The sequence below is a fragment of the Bos javanicus genome, chromosome 12 (genome assembly GCF_032452875.1).
Source record: "Bos javanicus breed banteng chromosome 12, ARS-OSU_banteng_1.0, whole genome shotgun sequence".
Classification (NCBI taxonomy): domain Eukaryota; kingdom Metazoa; phylum Chordata; class Mammalia; order Artiodactyla; family Bovidae; genus Bos; species Bos javanicus.
In genome coordinates, this window is record NC_083879.1 from 49075299 (window position 1) to 49097617 (window position 22319).

General features: G+C 41.8%; 1 protein-coding gene across 8 annotated transcripts in view; it reads right to left on the reverse strand.

The window, feature by feature from the left end:
• KLF12 (KLF transcription factor 12) overlaps nucleotides 1-11463 on the reverse strand; it is a 536618-nt gene extending 525155 nt beyond the window's left edge. For 3 of the 8 annotated variants that reach the window (XM_061435085.1, XM_061435087.1, XM_061435081.1), the window contains exon 1: nucleotides 10908-11096. The gene's annotated coding sequence lies outside the window, so the exon portion shown is untranslated. Of the gene's footprint in view, nucleotides 1-10907; nucleotides 11114-11160 lie in introns of those variants that run through there. The other 5 variants (XM_061435090.1, XM_061435077.1, XM_061435084.1 and 2 more) reach the window with 4 other exon arrangements.
• Nucleotides 11464-22319: the final 10856 nt, after the last annotated feature.

Below are 22319 nucleotides of genomic sequence, written 5' to 3' on the forward strand. Positions count from 1 at the left end.
CACACTCATGTACCTACTTTTAACAAAGAGATGTATTTGTAAACACTGTTCAACAAGTGAATTTCTACAAAGCTTATTTCCTATAGAGCTGAAGTGGTAATCCGTCAAAAAACTAGTCAAAAAGAAAGAATTCACACTTAGATACCATAAATATCTAGCTTTGAGTTGGTTGTAAACATTAAAGAATATCTTTAAAATGTATATAAACATTTTACGTATAATAGATGTGCAATATACAGTTTTTGAAAAAAGAAAAAACTTAGAAAATCACGTTTAAATGGAAAAAAAGGTTTTCTGCTAATATTAAAAGTACTTAAAAGAGACTAAAACAGAAACCTAAGATTCTCCAGGGTATTATTTTTAGGCACATAAAAGATCTACGCGAAGAAAATAAACTGAAGCAGGATACACTAGCATGGCCCTTCCTTTGGATTCAGCTGTGCTTTCTATTTTCCCCAATCCACCTATACATTAGGACAAAGCCCGTGTTTTATTTATCTAACTATTCTCAGCACCTAGTATCACCCCTGATATGAACCACCTCCCTAACTTTCTTCAGAATATGAATGCATTCCTAGTCTCGTCTAAGATTAACTGGGCTGATCTATCCAAGCTGTTATATATGGAGTTTGATATACTCCTTAAAAATGCTTCAGAAGGAGATAAAAATTCAACCAATTATACCCAATTATACTCAGTGAATAGCCCATCTAAGCTAAACATTAGCAGCAGCACCTCTGTATACAATGTAGACTACCCAAATGTCCACTGGTTAAAACTAAAATCAAGTAGGAAGACAGCAATGGAATGAAATGGAAACAAATTATCTTACTGGTACTGGAAATCAAGGTTCTAGTTTTTACTTGGCTGTCTTCAAGCTATTTTATATTCATAATCTTATTTTACAGGATTGTAAGGATGAAACTAAAACCACTTTATGAACCCCAAAGCACTAAGCAAATTTTTTGCTGGCCCCTACTTCTCAGGTATTCTACTAAACTGTCTTAATTACAAAGCTACTTATACATATAACACAACTGCTTCTGCCTAGAGCCTTGGTATAGTCCCAATGTACTCAATAGACGGCTCAGTGTACAATAAAAATTCCATCAATGCTCTTTATAGACTCATTAAGAGTTCATTTGTTTCTTATTATATGATCTCTCAAAATGAAGTATTTCATGTGTTTGCTTAAGTGTCTTGTATTTATACCTACAGCAAAAAAGCTAATGCACATTCCACAGAAGAGCCCTCTTCAGATATTCAACCTCTCTAACAAAGTTCCTTTCTAAATATCCCTTCAACTGGCTCTGACCTTCTGTAAAACTGATCAGTTTTAAAGCTTTCCCTTTCATTGATCTTAGGTAGAAAAAAAGATTTTATACTTATATGTTAAGGCTTTTAGTCAAGGCTAAAATTCCCATCGTTTATAAATAAAATATATATCAAACCTCTTCAGCAATATGAAAAAAAATTTCATTAGACAGCTTCATATAAACTGTATTTTTTTAACTTTATTAATCAACCATCATTATTATTATTTTTATTATCCAAATAAACCTTCTCTAAATTCATTGTAACATGGGTGGGGAGGGAGGTAGAAGGGGGGTTCAGGACGGGGGGACACATGTACACCCATGGCTGATTGACGTCGATGTACGACAAAAACCACCACAATATTAGCCACCAATTAAAATAAATAACTTTTTTTTAATTTCAAGAAATAATAATAAATAATGAATCAAAAAAAAATTCACTGTTAACACTGTGTGCATACTAGCCAAGCATATCCCAGGATCTATTTTTTGGAAAAGAAAATTTTCTGGTAATACAGCAAATAGAGGTTCGCCAAAACACCAAAAGCCATCAGCTCTAAAAGATAACAGAAAAGGAGGTGTGAAATCACCATAGATGCCAAAACAGCTCTCCTCTGGCAGGTTTGCTTTTTCTTTTCTATAAAGTAAACATTTTCCATGAAGGACTTTTGCCACATATCCACTAAAAACTTGAAACCTTTGATTTCCCAAATTGGAGCAATTTTTCTCCCCTACATTTTGTTGAAACATCTTAGAGCACTTGATCCATGTATCACAAATTACCCTGAATTATAATTATCTGCATAAGCCTTACCTCACTTGATTTTCAAGCAATTGATGATGTCCTACCCACTTTCATACATAAATCCAGACACATGGTAGGAGCTAAATAAGCATAAGTCACATGAGTAAGTAAGGCATTTTTAACATGGATAATACATTTTTAGTACTTTTATTATGTCTCTGACTTTAATAGCTTTCAGTTCAGTTCAGTCGCTCAGTCATGTCCAACTCCTTGTGACCCCACGAACCACAGCACACTAAGCCTCCCTGTCCATCACCAACTCCCGGAGTCCACCCAAACTCACGTCCATTGAGTCGATGATGCCATCCAACCATCTCATCCTCTGTCGTCCCCGTCTCCTCCTGCTTTCAGCTTTTATCAAATACGAAATGCATACTGGCCAGAATTTCTTGGTCTACTATTAACATTATGGAACATTCTATAGAGTTGCCTTCTAAAATAATTTCTTTGGATTGTCTCCATTTGTTTTAGTACATACATCAGCAAACACAGAATTGGCTTCTACACTGAAGTAGATATTCTAGTAAATGTATTCTAGTAAAAGTATATCAACTTAATCTACAAGTAAAATAAAACAGCCTCTAAAGACAACATCTATTTGTCTAAGACTCCCATTTTTGTGCTCTAATTCTCTACAGTAAGACTAACTGGAATAGCATATTTAATACTGAAGGGAGATAGGGATAACACAGAAGATAGTTCAAAGGTTTTCCAGTCTTCAAATCTCTGCTTAAATCTAACTGGCTATTGCCAATGAAGACATGACTCAGAAAATCAGTTTCCACATCTATAAAACAGAAACCATAATATCATGCATACATACTCAATGAATATTCAATAAATAAAGGAAGGAAGCTTATGTTTCTAATATAAATGTACTCTGACAAACTTGTACAAAACTCAAATATGTATAAGTTAAGGGTTTAGACTGACATTTTAAAGGACACCCTTTCCCAAAGGAATATTACAAAATCTGTAATTATACACAATCTTTTAAATGGCGTTATTAAAAACAGATGCATAGCATTTTGTATGTTCTAGCATTTTTTTTTTTTTTTACAATTTATTAGCTTACCTCCATTAAACATTTTCAATAAAGATTCACCAATTTTCAGCACACCTAATGATTTCTTTGTCTCAACTGGGCTTCTCTTCATAAGCAGAAAAAAAAAAAATTCAGGAAAATATAGTGACTTGGGAAATGGTTAAAAGAAGTGAATATATTTATTAGAGATGAAAAGGCACAAATAAGAAATGACCATGATATCTGACACTTAGCTACTGAAAGGACAGTCACAGCGACTGACACTTGGTTCGGTCTTCTCACAACCTGAAGCAGGAATTTCATTTTCCCTTTTTTCTACTCAGTTTGTTAATGAAAGGCAAAGAGCAGCAACATTCTCAAATTTGAAATTATTATCACAAACAGCAAAATCATGGCTGGCAGGAGGGGGCAGACTACTACTTGGCAGACAGCCCCATCTTACAAGAGCTAAAAGATGCCTCCATGAACTGATGTTCCTAAGTCAAAATCCACTGTACAAAAGGCAGTTTAGGGGTCTCCACATGTAGTATTCCAAGTGGCAATTATTTGAAAGTCAACTATACATGCCTGGTTACTAAAAAGTACATATTAAGTAACCTAAGACTGGAAAAGCACAGTGCCTAATTTCTGCATTGTAGCAGTCGCACACTACAGAGCGGTTATTTTGTCAACAGCTGCCTTTAAGAGAGGAATCAATATACTGGAAGAGAGTAAATTTTTTTTCTTCCAGTTTTATTGAGATATAATTGATATATAACACTGTAGAAATTTAAAGTGTAACATATATCATAAAATGATTACCACAGTAAATTTAGTAAACATCCCACATTTCATATAAATACAAAACTATAAGAAAATTCTGTGATGTGGTAGGAACTTAGGATTTACTCTTAACAACTTTTGTATATAACATACATCAGTGTTGACTGTATTTAATATGTTGCATGTTACATCCCTAGAACTACTAATCTTATAATTGGAAGTTGGTACCTTTTGAGCAGACTAATATTTACTGAGCACTAAATATGCCAAAGAACTGATGCTTTCGAACTGCAGAACTAGAGAAGACTCCTGACATCCTTGGACAGCAAGGAGATCAAACCAGTCAATCCTCAAAGAAATCAACACTGAATATTCACTGGAAGGACTGATGCTGAAGCTCCTATACTTTGGCAACCTGATGAGAAGAGCCGACTTATTGAAAAAAAAGATCCTGATGCAAGGAAAGACAGAGGGCAGGAGGAGAAGGGGAGACAGAGAATGAGAGGGACGGATGGCATCAATGACTCACTGGACATGAGTCTTGAGTAAACTCCAGGAGATAGTGAAGGACAGGGAAGCCTGGCATGCTGTAGTCCACAGGGTTGCAAAGAGTCAGACGTGATTTAGTGACAACTACAACAAAATACGTACAAGGTTCTACATATTGGAGGTTTTGCAGGCATTACCACAATTTTGACCCTCAAAAACATCCCGCAATGTTGACATTACATATTCTTGTTTTTGTTTTTATCAATGAGTGAACTAAGACGTGAAGAACCAACCTGCCCACATAGATGGCTAGAAACTGGGTTGCTTAAGGTTTTCAATTCAGCATTAGTTAACTCCACTACAAGGAGGAAAAAGTTCAGAAAAATGCAGTGATCTGTGGAATGGCTAACAGAGGTGAATACATTTACTGGAAATGAAAAGATATAGATAGGAAATGACCATGATATTTGGCACTTGGTTACTAAAAGGACAGTCATATGGACAGTTCTCAATTAGTTTCTTTAGTAAGTACTTTTTTAGCACTATATGATCAGTCACTATGTTCGAAGCCAAGAAAGGAACTATGAAGAAGATTCATTTCCTGCTCTCAAGGGGCTTATTACTGGGAAGCGACAAGACAAATCAAGGAGCAATTACATCAGAAGGAATATCGTATGCTATGGAGCCAGAGATTACAGCCTAGAACCCAGTGTATTCTACAAGCAAGGGATGATAAATGATGTTTATCACAGAAAGTGATGTTTACAGTGATAGTTGTAACATGAACAGGAGGTGGGCAAGGTGTATGTGTGACACAGAAAGAGTTATATTGATGAGCTACTTTTGAGTCTAAGAGCAAAGAGTGTGAAAAAACTTGTGTTTCTTAATTAGAGAAAATGTAGCCGGTGAAAAACTATGTAAATTATTATTGCTCTTAATTTTCTCCAAAATGTGTGTGTTTAAAAAAAGTACACACAGCAGAAAAATGTGCACAGATAAAAGAAAATGTGTGGCAGTATATTTTCAAATACCCATTTAAGATCCCCATCACTACCTTTCTTTATTGTGCATATGCTGTATTGCAACAATGTTTGAGTCTAACCAAGAGACTCAACCATAAATCAGACATAGCTTAATCAACAGAATCCTGGCTTAACTGGGGATCTGCAGTTCAATAGATGGTTCTAAATTATAGTACAACAGCACAAATTTAATGATTCCATTAAAAAAAAAAAAAAACTAAGGGCATTTCTAATGACCAGTTGATAGAGGTTTCAATTCACTCACTGAAGAAGTAGCCCGGAGGTTTATAATCTCTAAATAATCCTTGTTGATCTTTATTTTCTACTTTTTATAAATGATCACAGAAACTATTTTCATGTATCTTCCTTTGAAAAAGCTCAGATGCTTCACCTGCATTATATAAATATTAACAGTCAGTAACTTTTATATCAGCTACATAGAAACTTTTTAAGAGTGACTTTCTCAAGGTCATAGAGCAAATCTCTGGTGAGACAGGAATGGAATTCATGACCTTTGACTGCCAGAAGTTTTCTACCCACACTCGGAAATTCCTTCTCCATAAGTGTAATTTATATGCTCACTTTGAGGGACTGGAAAGTTCGTCCCTTTTAGGGCAGGGGATGGGGGCTGGGGAGGGAGAGATTTTTCTGTCAAATCACTTGTCACACAGTTCCTGAGGTTTATACAGTGATTTTTACCTACACTATTTCGTCTTACCCTCACCACCACCCTGTAAACTTGCATGCTGTCTTTCCCATTTTACAGGCTTGAAAGAGTTAAAAAATGTAATCAAGGTCATCCAGAGTTAGTAACTGAGAGAGCAACACTCAAGCTGCAGTATCTCTGCCACTTAAATCAGTCCTGATTCCAGGATGTATAATCTGAGCAGACACCCAATTCTGAAATGAATGAAGGTTTCCTTTACAGTTATTTATCTGGTGCTTTATAATCATTTACCTTCCTTGTCATTTAAGTCAGTTGCTTTGTTTTCTTTGGGGCAGGGTTGTTTTCATGTTTTGTTATAAGTTGGCTTGTTAAACTTAAGCAAAAGTAGTATCCCCCAATACAGAATTTGAAAAAACAAAACAAAAGTTTGCCTGTTTTTCTTTTTTTTATATATAAGTGGGAAGAGGGCTTTTTACCATAATTCGTGGTCATAATATATACAGTTTATATATGGGGTATATACCAATATAACTAGAGACTATAAAAACTCACATTCATAAATATAAATACTATATATACACATATATATACATATGTACGTACCTAAAATAGACTACAGTTATATATACTACATATATACACATCATGCCAGCAATTATTGTGAAAAGCCATATATATATACGGTGAATGGAGCATATAAAACACAATTCCTGGATGTGAAGGGCAGCAAATTGTAACAGTGGCAGCTTCTATTGCCTCTGATGGGGGTGGGAAAACTTTCTCAAAGCTCTATAATTTTTTCATCTTCTACACAGCAATAAAGCAGCAAGGGCTTTCTACTGCTCCATCTGTACCTAAACAGCAATGCTGTTTGGACCAGCCCCAAAACTGCTTTTAATAAATATTCAAAAATATACACCATCAAATGAGCCACAGAAGAAAAGTATGACTTTGAGTTAAAAAAAAAAAAAAAAGACACAAGAAAGACCATCTCTGAGAATTCTGAGTATCCTGTAATCTACTGACAGACCAAAACAAATTTTTATGGGGCAACAGGACTACTCAAGTAGCCACTTTTATGACAATAAACACCCTAAACCGAAAAATCCTTTTGTAACATAATTACTGAGAATATATAGAGAAAGTAACCATTTAATCCACAGCATGTGTTCCCTACCGCAAAAACTCAAAAGCTGACATCAGATGGGGTGTGGCCGGTCTAGGCCCTGACAATGAATTCTGGCCAGCTGAAGTCAGACAGATCTCTGGAAGGGCTTGGGACCTAGAAACCAAGCAGGTCTCACAGAGCCTAAGGCTACTGCCCTTCTGGGCACAGGGGAAGGCCCATCTGTTTACTTGCGTTTTGATTTTGAGAGCCCTGGTTGTGGTAGATGAGTTAAGGCTGTGGTTATAGGGTGCTGCCAGTGATTTAATCTTAATATTTTTACTCTTACATTTTGTCCATACTTAGGATGGAAAGGCGCACGTAATTTGTCGGCTGAAAAAACAAACATAAATTTTAAAATGGAAAATAAATGAACACTGGGCAAAAATACAGAAATTTCCACTATAGTACCCTATGGGATTTTCAAAATGTAAATAAATGATAAAGGTAAGCCACAGCAACCTATTTTAGGAATTATTTACAAAAATGAAAGTTGTGTTCTTAAAAAAAAAAGATAATCATGGTGTAAATTCTGAACAAAACTCTTCTGGAATATTTAGCTCGTGTTCATTAATCAACATGGAAGCACAAGTAAGAAAAGTTATTCAAAGAAAGAATAACTTTTCAAATAAGTTTGTGCCATTTCTAGTGGATTACAAACTATTTTGCATTAATACATGATTAAATCATCTACCGCTAGATTTATGAAGTTGACACGAAGATAACTGTTACTCTCATGATATAAAGAAACCATTTGACACCCCCCAATTTAATGTGATTAACCTCATGTTAATTTGCACAAACATGAAATTCCACACATTCCATGTTGTACCACCATGAAAATGTCCAAGACGTTTACACGCTCATCTAGCTAGCAGTATCACTTCACTGTTCAAGATACTCAACACTCCAGATTAACCAACACGGGCCTGAGTTCAAAATGCTGCCATACAGGCCTAAAGGCCTAACCCCTTATGTCATCTTAGAAAACACACCTGCATTTAAGACTAAATTATTTCATTACGTTGATAGCAGCCTGCTTCAGGATATGACATCTAAGACCCACTCTGAGTCTGCCGAAGAGAATGTTTACCTGTCCCAGGAGGCTGGGAAGTAATTCCCCAGGAACATATATTTTTTTTAAATGACCAGAACACTAACACTATTACATGCCTGATGGGTGCTCTTTGGAAAGACTGTCAAGCATCCTGATTTGTTTTTCCCTCGGCCTGGGGAAAGAGCGCTTCAGTGTTTGCAGTCCCTCCCTTTCTGTACACACATAGGCTGCAGCTGTAGTAAACAAGCACCAGCCAAGAGTTGCTAAGGTCAAGGTCTCAAATGCTATACCAGGACCAATTTTCTACCAAAGGACATTCAGCTGTGGCAAAGGAATTTTCAGAAGAAAAATATATATATTAAAGGGCCATTAGTGCAACCATTTTCATTCAGTAAATAGTCATTCAAAGCATTCCAAAATAAAGTTTTAACTGACAGAAGTTTCTTTTAAATATGTTTAAATACTAATGTTTCAGTTAGTAGTGAAACTACTGAATAACTGAAATATTTCAAAAATACAAAGAAACCCCTCAAGGATGTTTCTTTATTTCCCACAGCGATAATACAATTTTAGGGCATAAATTATTACAATGTTCTGTGAAACCATCCCAACTTTTACCAGCTTCAGTATATTTCATAGAAGGTAAAATAATAAACCCCTTTCCTATTTACATTACAGATTCCTGTCAATTCTGGTATGCTCAAAACTCTTTCCCCCCAACTCAAAGGAGTTTCAGTTCAGTTCAGTTCAGTTTAAGCTACTCCAATTGACCAGGCTGCAGCCATAAAGATACAACTTATGCAACCGAATGTTTGTCCTTCAACATCTCATTTCCAAGCTGCTAAAGTTAAACATTTTCTAGCCTAAAAGTATACCCCTTTATCATAACCCATTTCTATGTGGTTTTTAAAAATGTAAACAACATCTGAATGAGGTTTACAAATAGCACTACCAGCCTATTTTATTTTTTAGGTGAGGGGTCACTGTTTTTGCTCAATGCCAATTTCAAAAAGCCTTTCTTAGAAGAAGGAATACACCCAGCCTTCGAAGCGACCACTCCTATTCCCCCATCACAAGCTGCTGCCCGTTAAAAATCACCAAATTCATTTCAAGGCATTTACTTAGCTGAACAACTCTATCCTCCAGTAGGAAGAGGGCATGCAGGCGTCTAGGTGGATTTGCAGAATGACGTCCGTTGATTGGCAGATGTCTACCGAAGCCACTAGATGCACATGCACTAAATGTAAATAGAGCGGCTCCTCTCCCTGGTGTTTCAGGGAAACTGAGAGAATATTAAAGCTGATTTAAAACAAAACATCCGAGGGCTCGGCTGAGGATCCTATTAGCCAGTGGAATTGCCTAAAACAATCCATACAGCGCGACACTTAAACCATCTGTACAGTTAAATTAGAGAGCTGACAATATTAACCACGCAAACTGTTTATCCAGATTACACATTCCGTTGTACTAATACTCTCTAACTCAACACAGTCAGCTTTTACCAGCTGAATTAAGGCTATTACTATTAAAGTATGCAAAACTCGAAGCGCAGGGTGAAGGGGGCTGGGAAGCTGCAGGGCATGTAACAAAGGAATTGGTACTTTTTCCAAGCTTTTGCCCCAAATGCACTTCGAAACTGAACTGTTGAGTGCACCCCACCCTTTTCCCCAAAGATGAAAGTTTTCAAAGTTCTAATAGGCAGTTCTCTGCCCAAGAAAAGCAGGACTGACTCGCCCCGTAGGGGAGCATCTAACGCGAACACCAACTAATGTCGCGGAGGTCAAGTACGAGTCCTCCTCTAAAGGCAAGAAGTGGCTCCCAGGCCGGCTCCGCGGGCTTCCCGCCCGGGTGGCCCTGCAAAGTTGCCCCTTGTCAACTCCGGCCAGGTCCCCCGTAATTGAAAATAACAGCCTCGGGTCAGCCCCCCGGCTACTTCCGCGGACCAGGCACTGTAGCAAGTGACAGTTACACATCATTACGACCAGAGACAATAATGAATGTGGCACCAGGACCACTATTCATGCCAGCAGTGTCATCTCCGCTTTAACCCCTTCCCCTCCGCTCTCTCCAATGCACACCCACAGCCCACACGGCCCGGTGGGGCAGCTCGTCACCCAACTCGCTCTATTCCTGGGGGCAAACTACTTCCACAAGCTCCCCCGCACCCCCAATTCAGCCCTGGTGTTTTATTTCCCATCCTTGGCAACTGTCAGGCAAACACTGCAAACAACAATTCCACTAGGGATAGAAAAATATTGCTTAATTCACGCTACTTGGTAAGTTCTTTAAAAAAAAAAAAATGGGGTGGGGGGGGGAGAGAAACCTTTCTTCACGAATCCAACCGACGCTACTTGCTTTGCAAAAGCGTCGCCCTCCCTCTCGCCCCCACGCCGCCCCGCTTCCCAACACTTTCCCCCTTTAAGAACACAGACCAACCAAAATGATTTAACTTGAGCAGATGACAGAAGAAAAATAAAACACGTTAAGAGACTACGGTCTGATCTGGGATGGCACCAGGAAAAAAAAAAAAAAAGAGGAGGGGGTTGTTTATTTTGATAAGAAACAGAATCGGCACAGACCTGAACAGAAGCTGCAGAGCAGGAGAAATTGTTTTCTTTCCCTCACCCAGAGTCCCCCTCTCTCTCCCTTTCTCTCGCTCTCACACGCGCGCGCGCACACACTCACGCTCACACACACACACACGGCGTCACCCGCGCACACTCACACGCACACTCGCACACGCACGGGTAGAGCCTCTCAGCTGCTCTCTGCAGTTCTCAGGAAATGAATGGGGGGCAACCCAGGGAACTGTTGTACTTGCAAATGACTTACCCGGATCACATGATGCGCTAAATGTAGGGTGGGCCGGTGGGTGGAGGCTGCCGAGACGCGAGCCCGGGTCTAGCGTGGGGAGCCTCGCCAGGCCCGCATCGAATTACCCCGGGGCCCAGCCGAGGGGGTTGCAAGACGCCGCTTCTCCTCCCTTGCAGCCCGCAGCTCAGGAAACCGGAGAGGCGCGGGGGGTGGGGTGGGGTGGGGTGGGGTGGGGCGGGGTAGGGTGGGGTGAGTTGGGGGGGCGGGTGGTGAAAACACCAAACCCCCAAACAAAAGAGCTCCGGGTCCTCCTCCCCAGAAACAAAGCCCCGCCGCTGCGGGCGAGCCCCGGGGTGGGGCCGAGGGCGGGGGCGGCGGCGGGGAGGGGCTCGCTCAGCAGGCGCTAAGTCGCTTTATTGCCATAAAATGGGGCCCCCCGAGCCGCTCCGCCCGAGGATTAGGAGGCGGGCTCTGAGTGTGATGGTTGAAATCTCCTGTGGGAAACTAACCCCTCCCCGCTCGCAGAGGTAGAAGGCAACACCCACTGCCCGGCCCTCGCCTGGCCGCCCGGGCCGCCGGCTTGGGGGGTGGGTCCGCGGAGCCTCCACCCCGCCCCACCCCGCCCCACCCCTGCCCCCGCCCCCCGGCCTCGGCCGCGCTTCGCGATCACCTGCACCACCTTGCTGCGGCACCCAAAATAACCCACACATGGCCAACACCGCCTTGGGAGCCGCGGGGCGCGGGGGGCCCGCGGGAGGAACCCCCGATTTCAACTCCTCGGGAGCGGACTCGCGCGGAGCCGCCAGAAAGTCCCCTCTTTTGTGCCAGATCCCGCTAGGCTGCCTTAGGAAGGGAATTTGGAGACAAATAAAGCGCGGAACCCGCTCGGCCCACCCCTCCTCCGCCCTCGCCGGTCCCCTCCCGCCCGGGTGGAAACGTGCGGGGAGGGGGCCGGGTGCCCGAGCCGTCCCCGCGTCTCACCCACCAGCTAACTTGGAAAGGTGTGGGCGGAGCCGGCTCCGGCGGCCGGCGGCGGCTCGGGACCGCTCGCGGGGACCGCCCCCGTGGCTCCGGGCATCGCCCGCGCCGGGCAACAATGGGGTCCCGGCCGGGGCAGCCCGGGCGGGCGGTGCCCTGGGCGCGGGGGCGCACGCGAAGGTGGGGCGCGTGCAGGGCCAGTTGCGGAAGACGGTGGGGAAATCATTGTTTGGGTTCTCGAGCGACGCACGTTGCGGGCGAGGCGGGGGCGTCCTCCCGCCCAGCGCTTCACCTTGGCGGGATGAATGGGGGCGAGGCGGAGCCGCACGCCCAGTTCCGGACCCCCGGGAGATGGGATACCCGCCCTCGCTCGGAATTTGGGCAGGAAGCGGGAGCTGTAAATACCGGCCAAGGGGCTGCGGGAGAGCGGAGTCCGGCCCTCCCCGCCCCGCGCCCCAGAAGGGAGCCCCGAGAAGCGAGCGGCCCGGAGCTGAGTCCTCGACGCCCTTCCCGAGGGTCCCTCCCTCCCCGCTTCCGCGCCCCGGGGAGCGGATCGACGCGATTCTGGGGCGGGAGAGAGAGGAGGCGGGCAGCGCGGCCCGGTGCTCCCGCGGCGGCTGGGAGGGCGCGGGGTCAGCGCGGCGGAGAAGGGTCGGCGGGGGCAGGGCGGCGAGCGGACGGAAGCGGGCGCGCTGGGAGCAGAGCGGGCGCGGCGGCGATCGCGTGCGCCACTTTCTTGCAAAGCTGGGTAAGCGCGCTGGGGCGCCCGGGTGGCCGGACACCCCGGCACGGCGCCCCTGAGCCCGCCCTGCGTGGGAAACCACTTCGGCAGTAGGAAGGCCTCGAAGGGGAAGTTTATATTAAGGAAAGAAAGATTTGCAAATGTGGCACGAAGTAGGGGTGGGAAGAGAAACGAGACAGAGGCCGAGAAACAGGAAATGAGAGCGAAAGGACGCATTCTAGCCAGGAAAAAGCCCAGTTCTACATTTCGTGTGGCGGTTTTCCAAACACTTCTAGAGGCCCTGTGTGCGTTATTCATGAAAACAAAGGCAGCGCACTGCCTGGTTGTGTTCCATGCCTCCTGCCTCCTCCTGTATGTGAGGATTAGGCAAGGTGGTCCGGCCCGGACGATGATTCCACAGCCCTCTTCTGATTCTCCAGTGGGCCTGCGTCTGAGACACATGAGAGGAGGGGGTCTGTCCCGGTCTTAGGATTTCCAAGAGCCAATAAGTGAAAGTGGCCGAATAATTGTGCCCCAGTCCTTGAGCGAAGTATCCTTAGACTAGGAAAGCATCGGGAGCAGGAAGGTGATGGAAGACCACATTCTAAGGGAATCAGGAACCCCCCAAAGGAAAATGGAACCTGGGAGCTGAGGGGCGCTCCTTGGGGCGGGGTCTCTTCCGGGGAAAGCAGGCCAGGACCCCACACCCTAGCTTGATCCTGAACTCTGGGTAAACAGCCCTTTACATTCCTCTGCATCTGGATAAAGACATCGTCAAAAGACAAGTTTGAAAACCAATAGAACATCAACAGACACACAGTATTTAAATGGAAAATTTGGCTCTACTAGAAATAGTGTAAAGTTTTCCTCTAGGTGGGGCAGGGAGAGGAGGTGAGTTTAAGAGTGGAAGGATGCTATAAGAAATTATGTCATCGTGGCACTCCTTGTACTAGCAGTTCTTGCTCTGAGAGGGCTGCACTGACCATAAATATATTCTCGAGCAAGTGCTTCTGCACTTGGAAACACATTCCATAACTGCATTTCCTACCTACGGCTCCAGCTGTGGACATGCTAATAGAATGATGGAAGATAGAAAATGACATAGAAGGATCCACACCAGAGAGATAAGAAAAATACAGATAGGTCAAGGTTAATATTTAGAGTATATGTAATGTGGTTAAAAGAGGGAAGTATACCAAGTATTAGGGGGAAGAAAAATAGCAGATTTTGTTAAATTGAAGTAAGAAAGAATACAAATGTTAAATTAAGGCAACTCCCCAGATATAAAAAGGAAACAGTTTAAGAGGGAGGATCACTTCATTGTGGGCTGGGAGTGGAAGAATGAAAGCAATGAGAGAATAAAGAAGCAGGATATTTTGGGAGTTAGAGTGCTGGAGACAATTATATGTGAGTGTGTCTGTGTACAGGCGTACATTTCCAATTCACTTCATGTCATTCCATCTCCTACAGAACTTGGATTTAAACAAAGTGAAACCGTTAGTCGTTAAGTCATGTCCGAATCTTCAACTCCCCAGACTAGCCCACCAGCCTCCTTTGCCCATGGAATTATCCAGGCAAGAATACCAGAGTGGGTTGCCATTCCCTTCTCCAAGGGATCTTCCTAATCCAGGGATTTAAACCAGGTCTCCTGCATTGCAGGCGGATTCTTTACTGTCTGAGCTACCAGGGAAGCCAAACTAAGGTGTAAATAACAGAGGGAAGGTAAGAAACAGGTCCACATACCCTGGCAAAAATGTGTGCACATCTTTGTCTTTAGTCCCTTCTTTATTTCCATGTGTATTTGGGGATGTGAAAAGTCAGAAAATGTAAAGATGACAAAATTATTTTGTCAATGTATAATTCTGTCTGCATAAAAGAATGTGTTGAAATTATAGAATCAAATTTCAGTGTTGAAAGTATATGTAAAATGCCAATTCTTTATGATACTTAATTCTGTTTAAAACCCAGATGACTTGGATCAAACATGTTTCCCTAACTTTTTATACTTCATTTATTTAGTCTTTAGTATTGCAAATACCTGGAGAAGGCAATGGCACCCCACTCTTGCCTGGAAAATCCCATGGACGGAGGAGCCTGGTAGGCTCCAGTCCATGGGGTCGCTAAGAGTCAGGCACGACTGAGCGATTTCACTTTCACTTTTCACTTTCATGCATTGGCGAAGGCAATGGCAACCCACTCCAGTGTTCTTGCCTGGAGAATCCCAGGGACAGAGGAGCCTGGTGGGCTGCCGTCTGTGGGGTCACCCAGAGTCGGACATGACTGAAGCGACTTAGCAGCAGCAGCAGCATTGCAAATACCAGAAGAATGATTTAAAGATGATGAAAGGGAACTTTTGTGGTAACCCAGTGGTTAAGACTCCACCTTGCCATGCAGGGAACAAGGGTTCGATCCCTGGCCAACGAACTAAGATCCCACAAGCTCTGGAGCAACCAGGCGGGCACTGAACCCAGGCGCTCCAGAGAGTGGATGCATCACAACCAAGATCCTGTGTGCTGAAACTAAGACCCATGCAACCAAATAAATATTTTTAAAACTGTTTGAAAGAGGATGAAGGTTGAAATTCTGACTTTTTTATACACATATCCTATACAAATATTGGATTTCTTTTCCCTAACATATTGGTCAGGAAAAGAACAAGAAAAAAAACAACCATAACAAAAAACCATTCACATGCATCCTCAAAGCAAATATACCTAATTCAATGTAAATACGTGGCTAAATTTACAACTAGAGATTTTAAATTGTTACCGCAAATGCTACCTACGCAGAAACTTTTTGCCAGATCCTATACTTCCCCAGTTGTGCTACTCTTTGAAAGATTAGTATCAGTGATGGAAAATCTTTTATCATATTAAGAGTATCACCTGTCCCATAGCCTGACTTGTCTAAGGTGATGACTATACTCAGTATCTGTGTACATATAAAGTTCTTAAGCCGTTGGCTCAGTGTTGTCAAAGACTGTGTGGGTGATTTAACACTAATATAATTTTAGGCCAGGGGTTGGTGGGCATGAAGTCCATTTTCAGAAGTAAAAGTTGTGTTGAAGGATGAGAACTGACTTGAAATGAAAATAAAAGTGATTCTCAGAGCTTTAAATAAGTTAAAGAATATAATCGTGATTTTTTCCTAAAGCCTTAAGTGAATATGTGCTATTGGGTTTTCAGTGCCTGGTTTCTGTTTTTCTTATGTCAATTTTGCCAATAATGCACAGCAAAGGGAAATTTTCCTGTTTAAGTATGAGAAAGGGTTGTGAAAGCCTTACTACAAAAACAAAAAGCTGGTAATATGGTAAACAACATGTTTCAATTTGAGTGAGAGGCTATTTAGAAATAGGGGGGACATGACGTTCAAAACTTTGTTTTGTTGTACTCAATATAGTTTTGGTCATTTTAGCTTTAAAATCTTCCTCGCATCCTTACATGTGTCTCTTCTTTTCCACCGTTCCTTCAGAGTCACTTTCATTCACATCTCCCCCTGCCCACATTCCCACATGTCCTCCTTCAACTCTGAATTTCTGGTCCATTTCTCCTCTTATACAGCAAAACCTTAATTATTGCATACCTATATTTAAAAATCCTAAAGTGGCAAAAATTAGTTTCAATTCAATACAGTGATACTCAAAAGCCCCACTTGGCTTTTGATCTCATACTTCCGTTCCAGCCCATGTGGACACCTTGTAATGCCCCATCCTTCCTGGATGCTTTCACTCTCAGTGAAGGTGAAGGTGTTAGTGGCTCAGTCCTGTCTGACTCTTTTGCAGCCCCATGGACTGTAGCCTGCCAGGCTCCTCTGTCCATGGAATTCTCCAGGCCAGAATACTGGAGTGGGTAGCCCTTGCCTTCTCCAGGGTATATTCCAGACCCAGGGATCAAATCCAGGTCTCCTGCACTGCAGACATATTTTTTACTGGCTGGGCCACCAGGGAAGCCCTTTACTCAATAGCCCCCTCTTTTTCCTCCTGTGGATTACTCCCAAAATGATGCCTTGACGCCCCATACACATATGTGCATCTCCATCATCAAAAAAATCATCTCTCCCTTCTTTCAGCTTCTAAAAAAAAAAAATGATTCATTTATATATTTTTGGCTGCACTGGGTCTTCATTGCTGCACTCAGACTTTCTCTAGTTGTGGGCTTAGTTTCTCCCAGGCATGTGGGATCTTACCAGACCAGGGATCAAACTTAAGAAACTTGCATTGCAAGGCAGATTCTTAACCACTGGACCACAAGGGAAGCCCCTGAGCTTTTTTTTTTTTTTTTTTTTGGTATAATGGAAAGAATGCCTCAGCCACTGACCAGATGGTTTTTTATCCTTTTTCTGATTTTCAATTTTTCTACCTATTTAAGTAATATTTCCCTCACACTGAAGGATTAACATTTATTACTGGACCAATTAACATGCTTACTTGAACCAATGTGAGGTATGCCTGAGCAGGCATCCAGCAAATGTCAGTTCCCTCACTTATTCTTAAGGCACTTACATCTTTCTGCTTCCATTAAATTTTGTTGGCTCCCCTATCACAGGTAACCCTTTGAGGACAAGCTGCTGCTGCTGTTAAGTCGCTTCAGTCATGTCCGACTCTGTGCGACCCCATAGACAGCAGCCAGCCAGGCTCCCCCGTCCCTGGGAATCTCCAGGCAAGAACACTGGAGTGGGTTGCCGTTTCCTTCACCAATGCATGAAAGTGAAAAGTAAAAGGGAAGTTGCTCAGTCATGTCCGACTCTTAGTGACCCCACGGACTGCAGCCTACCAGGCTTCTCAGTCTATGGGATTTTCCAGGCAAGAGTACTGGAGTGGGGTGCCATTGCCTTCTCCTTTGAGGACAAGAGCTACATCTAAACCATTTATTTAGCCTCTTTTCACACTAGTTTGCATGTAGTAGATAATTAACGGGGCTTTTCAGCTGATGGCACCCCACTCCAGTACTCTTGCCTGGAAAATCCCATGGACTGAGAAGCCTGGTAGGCTCCAGTCCATGGGGTCGCAAAGAGTCGGACACAACTGAGCGACTTCACTTCACTTCACTTCAGCTGATTCTAGTGGTAAAGAACCAGCCTACTAATTCAGGAGATGCAAACGATATGGATTCGATCCCTGGACTGGAAACATCTCCTGGAGGAGGAAATCGCAACCCACTCCAGTATTCTTGCCTGGAGAAGCCCATGGAAAGAAGAGCCTGGTGGACTATGGTCCATAGTGTGGCAAGGAGTCAGACACACTGAAACGACCTAGCATGCACACATGCACAGGTAATTAATGAGTGCTAGTTGAATCTATTAAACAATTACTAAAATTAGAATGACATCATAGCAGAAAACCTGAGTTTCCATTTGTGTGCATATATTAAAAATAAATTCTGGCATGTGTTGATAAATACCTTTTGATCATTAATTGTAGCAACTTTCTTCTAAAAGTTTATACATAAAGGCATATATTAGCTTTGAAGAATTTTAACCTAATTTTACTGTCCCTATCATATTTAATCATTTCAAAATTATCTAATCAACTCTAATTTTTGTTTTATTAGAATTATACTGTATTGAATGAAAACTCAATTTTTCAATACGAGAGAGGAAATTCACAGCAAATTTGTTTTTTAAAATGGCACTTCACAAGTTTTTCGGTTGCAAACATTGGAGTTATAATTTTGTGATAGACATAGTATACAGTTTTAAATATAGCAAGTTGATGGTGGGGTTGATGGCAACCTCTGGGAGGGCTTGCACCAGGGGCCAGCTTCTAGGACTGCTGGTGCCAGGGCCCCCATCCCGGCGGCAAGCCACTACCAATCCTTGCCTCCATGGGAGACCCTCCAACACTAGCAGGGGACACAATGTGATCCCTGGTCTGGGAAGATCCCACATGTGGCAAAACAACTAAGCCCCTGCCCCACGACTACTGAGCGCATATACTGCACTTAAGCCTGGGCACCCTAGAGCTTGTGGACCACAACAAAACCCACGGCAGTGAGAAGCCCATGCACCACAATTAGAGAGTCGTCCTGATTCACTGCAACTAGAGAAAGCACACCTGCAGAAGTGACAACCCAGCACAGCCCAAAAAGTAAAAATAAATAAAAATAAATAAATATAACAAATTAAGGCTTATCAGGTTTGAACTATAGCTATCCTTGGCTTTTAAAATTTTACAAATGAAAACTGTACCCCCATGAATCAGTTTACTTCAGCTAATGTGTAGATGGTTTACAGAATACCACTTTAATTTCATGCTGAATGCAAAGGACTAGCCTCAGTATTTTAAGCATATGAAGATGGGCTTAGATAAAACTAATGAATAACAATAACACAATGTACAATTAAAATGCTCTGGATGCAGTTCTATCTGTTTGGAAATACTGGAGAGAAGGTTGCACTTAAAAGATGAGTAGGATATTTTTTTTTCTTAACAACATGAAGTGTGTCATGTATATGAAATAGTATACATCATGCACATGTGGCCTCTCCCTCACTTAAGAAATAAGTACTTTCTAAGCCACCCGATGTGGTCAGCCCAGTTGTATCCCTCTCCTGTCCCTCCCAGGGTACCTGCATGCATGCTAAGTCGCTTCAGTCATGTCCAACTATTTGCGACCCTGTGGACTGTAGCCCACCAGGCTCCTTTGTCCATGGGATTCTCCAGGCGAGAATACTGGAGAAGGTAGCCATGCCCTCCTCTTGGGAATGTTCTCAACCCAGGGATCAAGCCATCCAAGTCTCTGATGTCTCCTGTATTGGCAGGTGAGTTCTTTACCACTAGTCTCACCTGGGAAGCCCCCCTACATGGGTAACTGCTTTCCACCTTGGGATTTATCACTTCATTGCAATTTTTATTATTAATATTTTTGATCTTGACATAGAGTCTCCATATCATTATTATTCCTAATAATGAATTGTTGTTATCTATTTAAATTACTGACCTCCACATTTAAGTTTTTCCAAATGTTTGCAATTGTACTTATATTAAACACCTTCTTTTTTAAAAAGTATCTTTTAGATAGTTTCCACCAGTTTCAATAGTGTAATTGAAATGAAGATTATGAATTTGTTTTTATTATTTTAGAAACACATTGCCAGATTATTTTCATAATATTTTACCAGGTTAACATGACACCATCATTTATGAGAGTGCTATTTTCCCAGTGTTCTTGCTCAGGTTGGGTAGTGTTTTGAAATTTGAAAAAAAAAAACACAAGATAGTAAGCAAGAATGATTTGAAACTTAATCATTTGATTAGTAACGATTGAACTCTAATCTAGAAATATAAATGCGACATTGGTGGGCAGGATGTTTGGGCTGTCAAACTGCTATTGCCACAGCCTGGCTAAGAGGATGCGAATCTGGCTACAATAGGAAATGGGTGTTGGAACAGCTGTGAAAGACATTACACATCCAAACTCTGAAATTCAACATCTTGTTAAGTATTTAGGGGAAGGGATAGAAAGGAAGGAAAATAGGAAATTTTGCCTCAATTTTCAGTCCTGGTAATAAAAGGGAAAAAGAGGGTCTTAAAACTATGGAATTCATCCTTGTTTTTACTTTTGATAAAGGTGTAAGACATCTAAATCGATATTTAATTCTATGGCACTGGAAGCTAAAAATAACAAATTAGATAACTGATAGAGAAGAAGAGAGAGACAGAAAAAATTAAAATCTCTCCAGAAACATGGGAATAAAATAACATGAAATGAAAATAGGGGCAGAATGAGAGAAGAAAGAGGAAAGGGAGGGAAAAACATCACTAGATCGATGAAGTATTGCTTTGCCTTCATCTGCAACAACAGAAAACCTAGCTAATGTCTGCTTAAGATACATACCTGCCCCCCTCACACCCTTGCAGTGAAACAAGTCCAAAGGCACACGGCTAGAGCTCAAGGCTGTGCAGCTGTTCTCTGGTGCCCAAGGGCTCCCAAGTTCATTTTCTTTTTCTGCTGGCCTTCTTAATGTGTAACTTTTTTCCTTCCACAGAAGGAAGAGGGCGAAAAGCTAAAAGCCAAACCCATTCCTTTTAGAGATTTTCCTCAAAGCCTCACCCATGTCATCTGCCTATAGCTCATGGGCCAAAACGAGGTCACGTGGCTTCCTAGAGTTCAGTCACAGGAAAGAGGACAACTTAGATGGAATCTGAGACAGCCCACTAACAGTCTCTACTTTTTTACTATATAATTTTGTGTAATGTTTTAGTCTTAAATTGCAAGCCATTATATTCCTGAGACTCTATTGAATTCTGGCTGACAACTAAAAAAAGAAAAACACTTGGTAGGCTGACAAGTTATTGACACAGCCGTTGTAAGGACACAATTTCATAAATGACAGGAAAAAAAAAAGACTTCGTGATATTTCTTAACACGTACTTTTCCACACAATGTGATTTTTAAAAATCATTAAAGTACACAAATCATAATGTAGTCGATTTAAGATTAATCCTTGTGCAATTTATCTAAGGCAAATGTGAATCCCAGTGTAGCTTCACCCAGTCACATAGTCTGGTTGTGGCTTATCTTTCTATTTTATCAATTTACATGTCTTTGAGACATGAACATTAATTTTTAAAAGCAAGTCACAATCAGAAAAATAAGTATAAACTACATTCATATTTCATACTCAAATATTAGTGAATCAGCAGTGTAAGCGCTTCTATCTGTTAACCAAAAAGTCCCTAACTGATTATGGGTTTTCATCACTTGAATGACCTTTGACAGCTTGCTTTGTTTTTCTTGGTTTCGGTTTTCCTCCCTGTACACCTGGGATGGCACCTTCTTTATTAAGATGAGGAGAATGAATGACGGCTTATGTACCTTCTGAGTACCAAGCTCTTTGAGAATTCTCAAGAATTGTGCATGATCACCTGGCTTCCCTGGTAAAGAACTTGCCTGCAATGTGGGAGACCTGGGTTAGATACCTGGATTGGGAAGATCCTCTGGAGAAGGGAAAGACTACCCACTCCAATATTCTGGCCTGAAGAATTCCATGGACTGTATAATCCATGGAGTCGCAAAGAGTTGGACATGACTGAGCGACTTTCGCTTTTTTTTTTCACTTCTTAATTATCCCACCAATGCCTTATTCAGCACTCAGTACACAAGTCCCTAAAACTTTTTTATGGAAAGTAACTTCCAAATTGTCTGGCACATTGTGGGTGCCCTAGGATTATTTATTTTCCTTTTGTATTAGCCAGAACGATTAATTTCTTTAATACAAATAACTCATTCTTTGTTTACTATTAAAGTACACCTAAATATAGTCACCTACTAGAGTAATAAACTTTGTCAAGAAAAATTGTCTAAAGGAATATATGGGATTTCTACGTTAGTTCAATAAAATGTTTGGACCCACTTAATTCAGTCTGAAGATTGGTATTTTGCTAGGTTTGAATTTAGATGTTTTAATTGAGCCATCTTCCAAATTAATTGGAAGTTAAAAGTTAAAATAATTTAAACTTTTATTATTTTATATATAT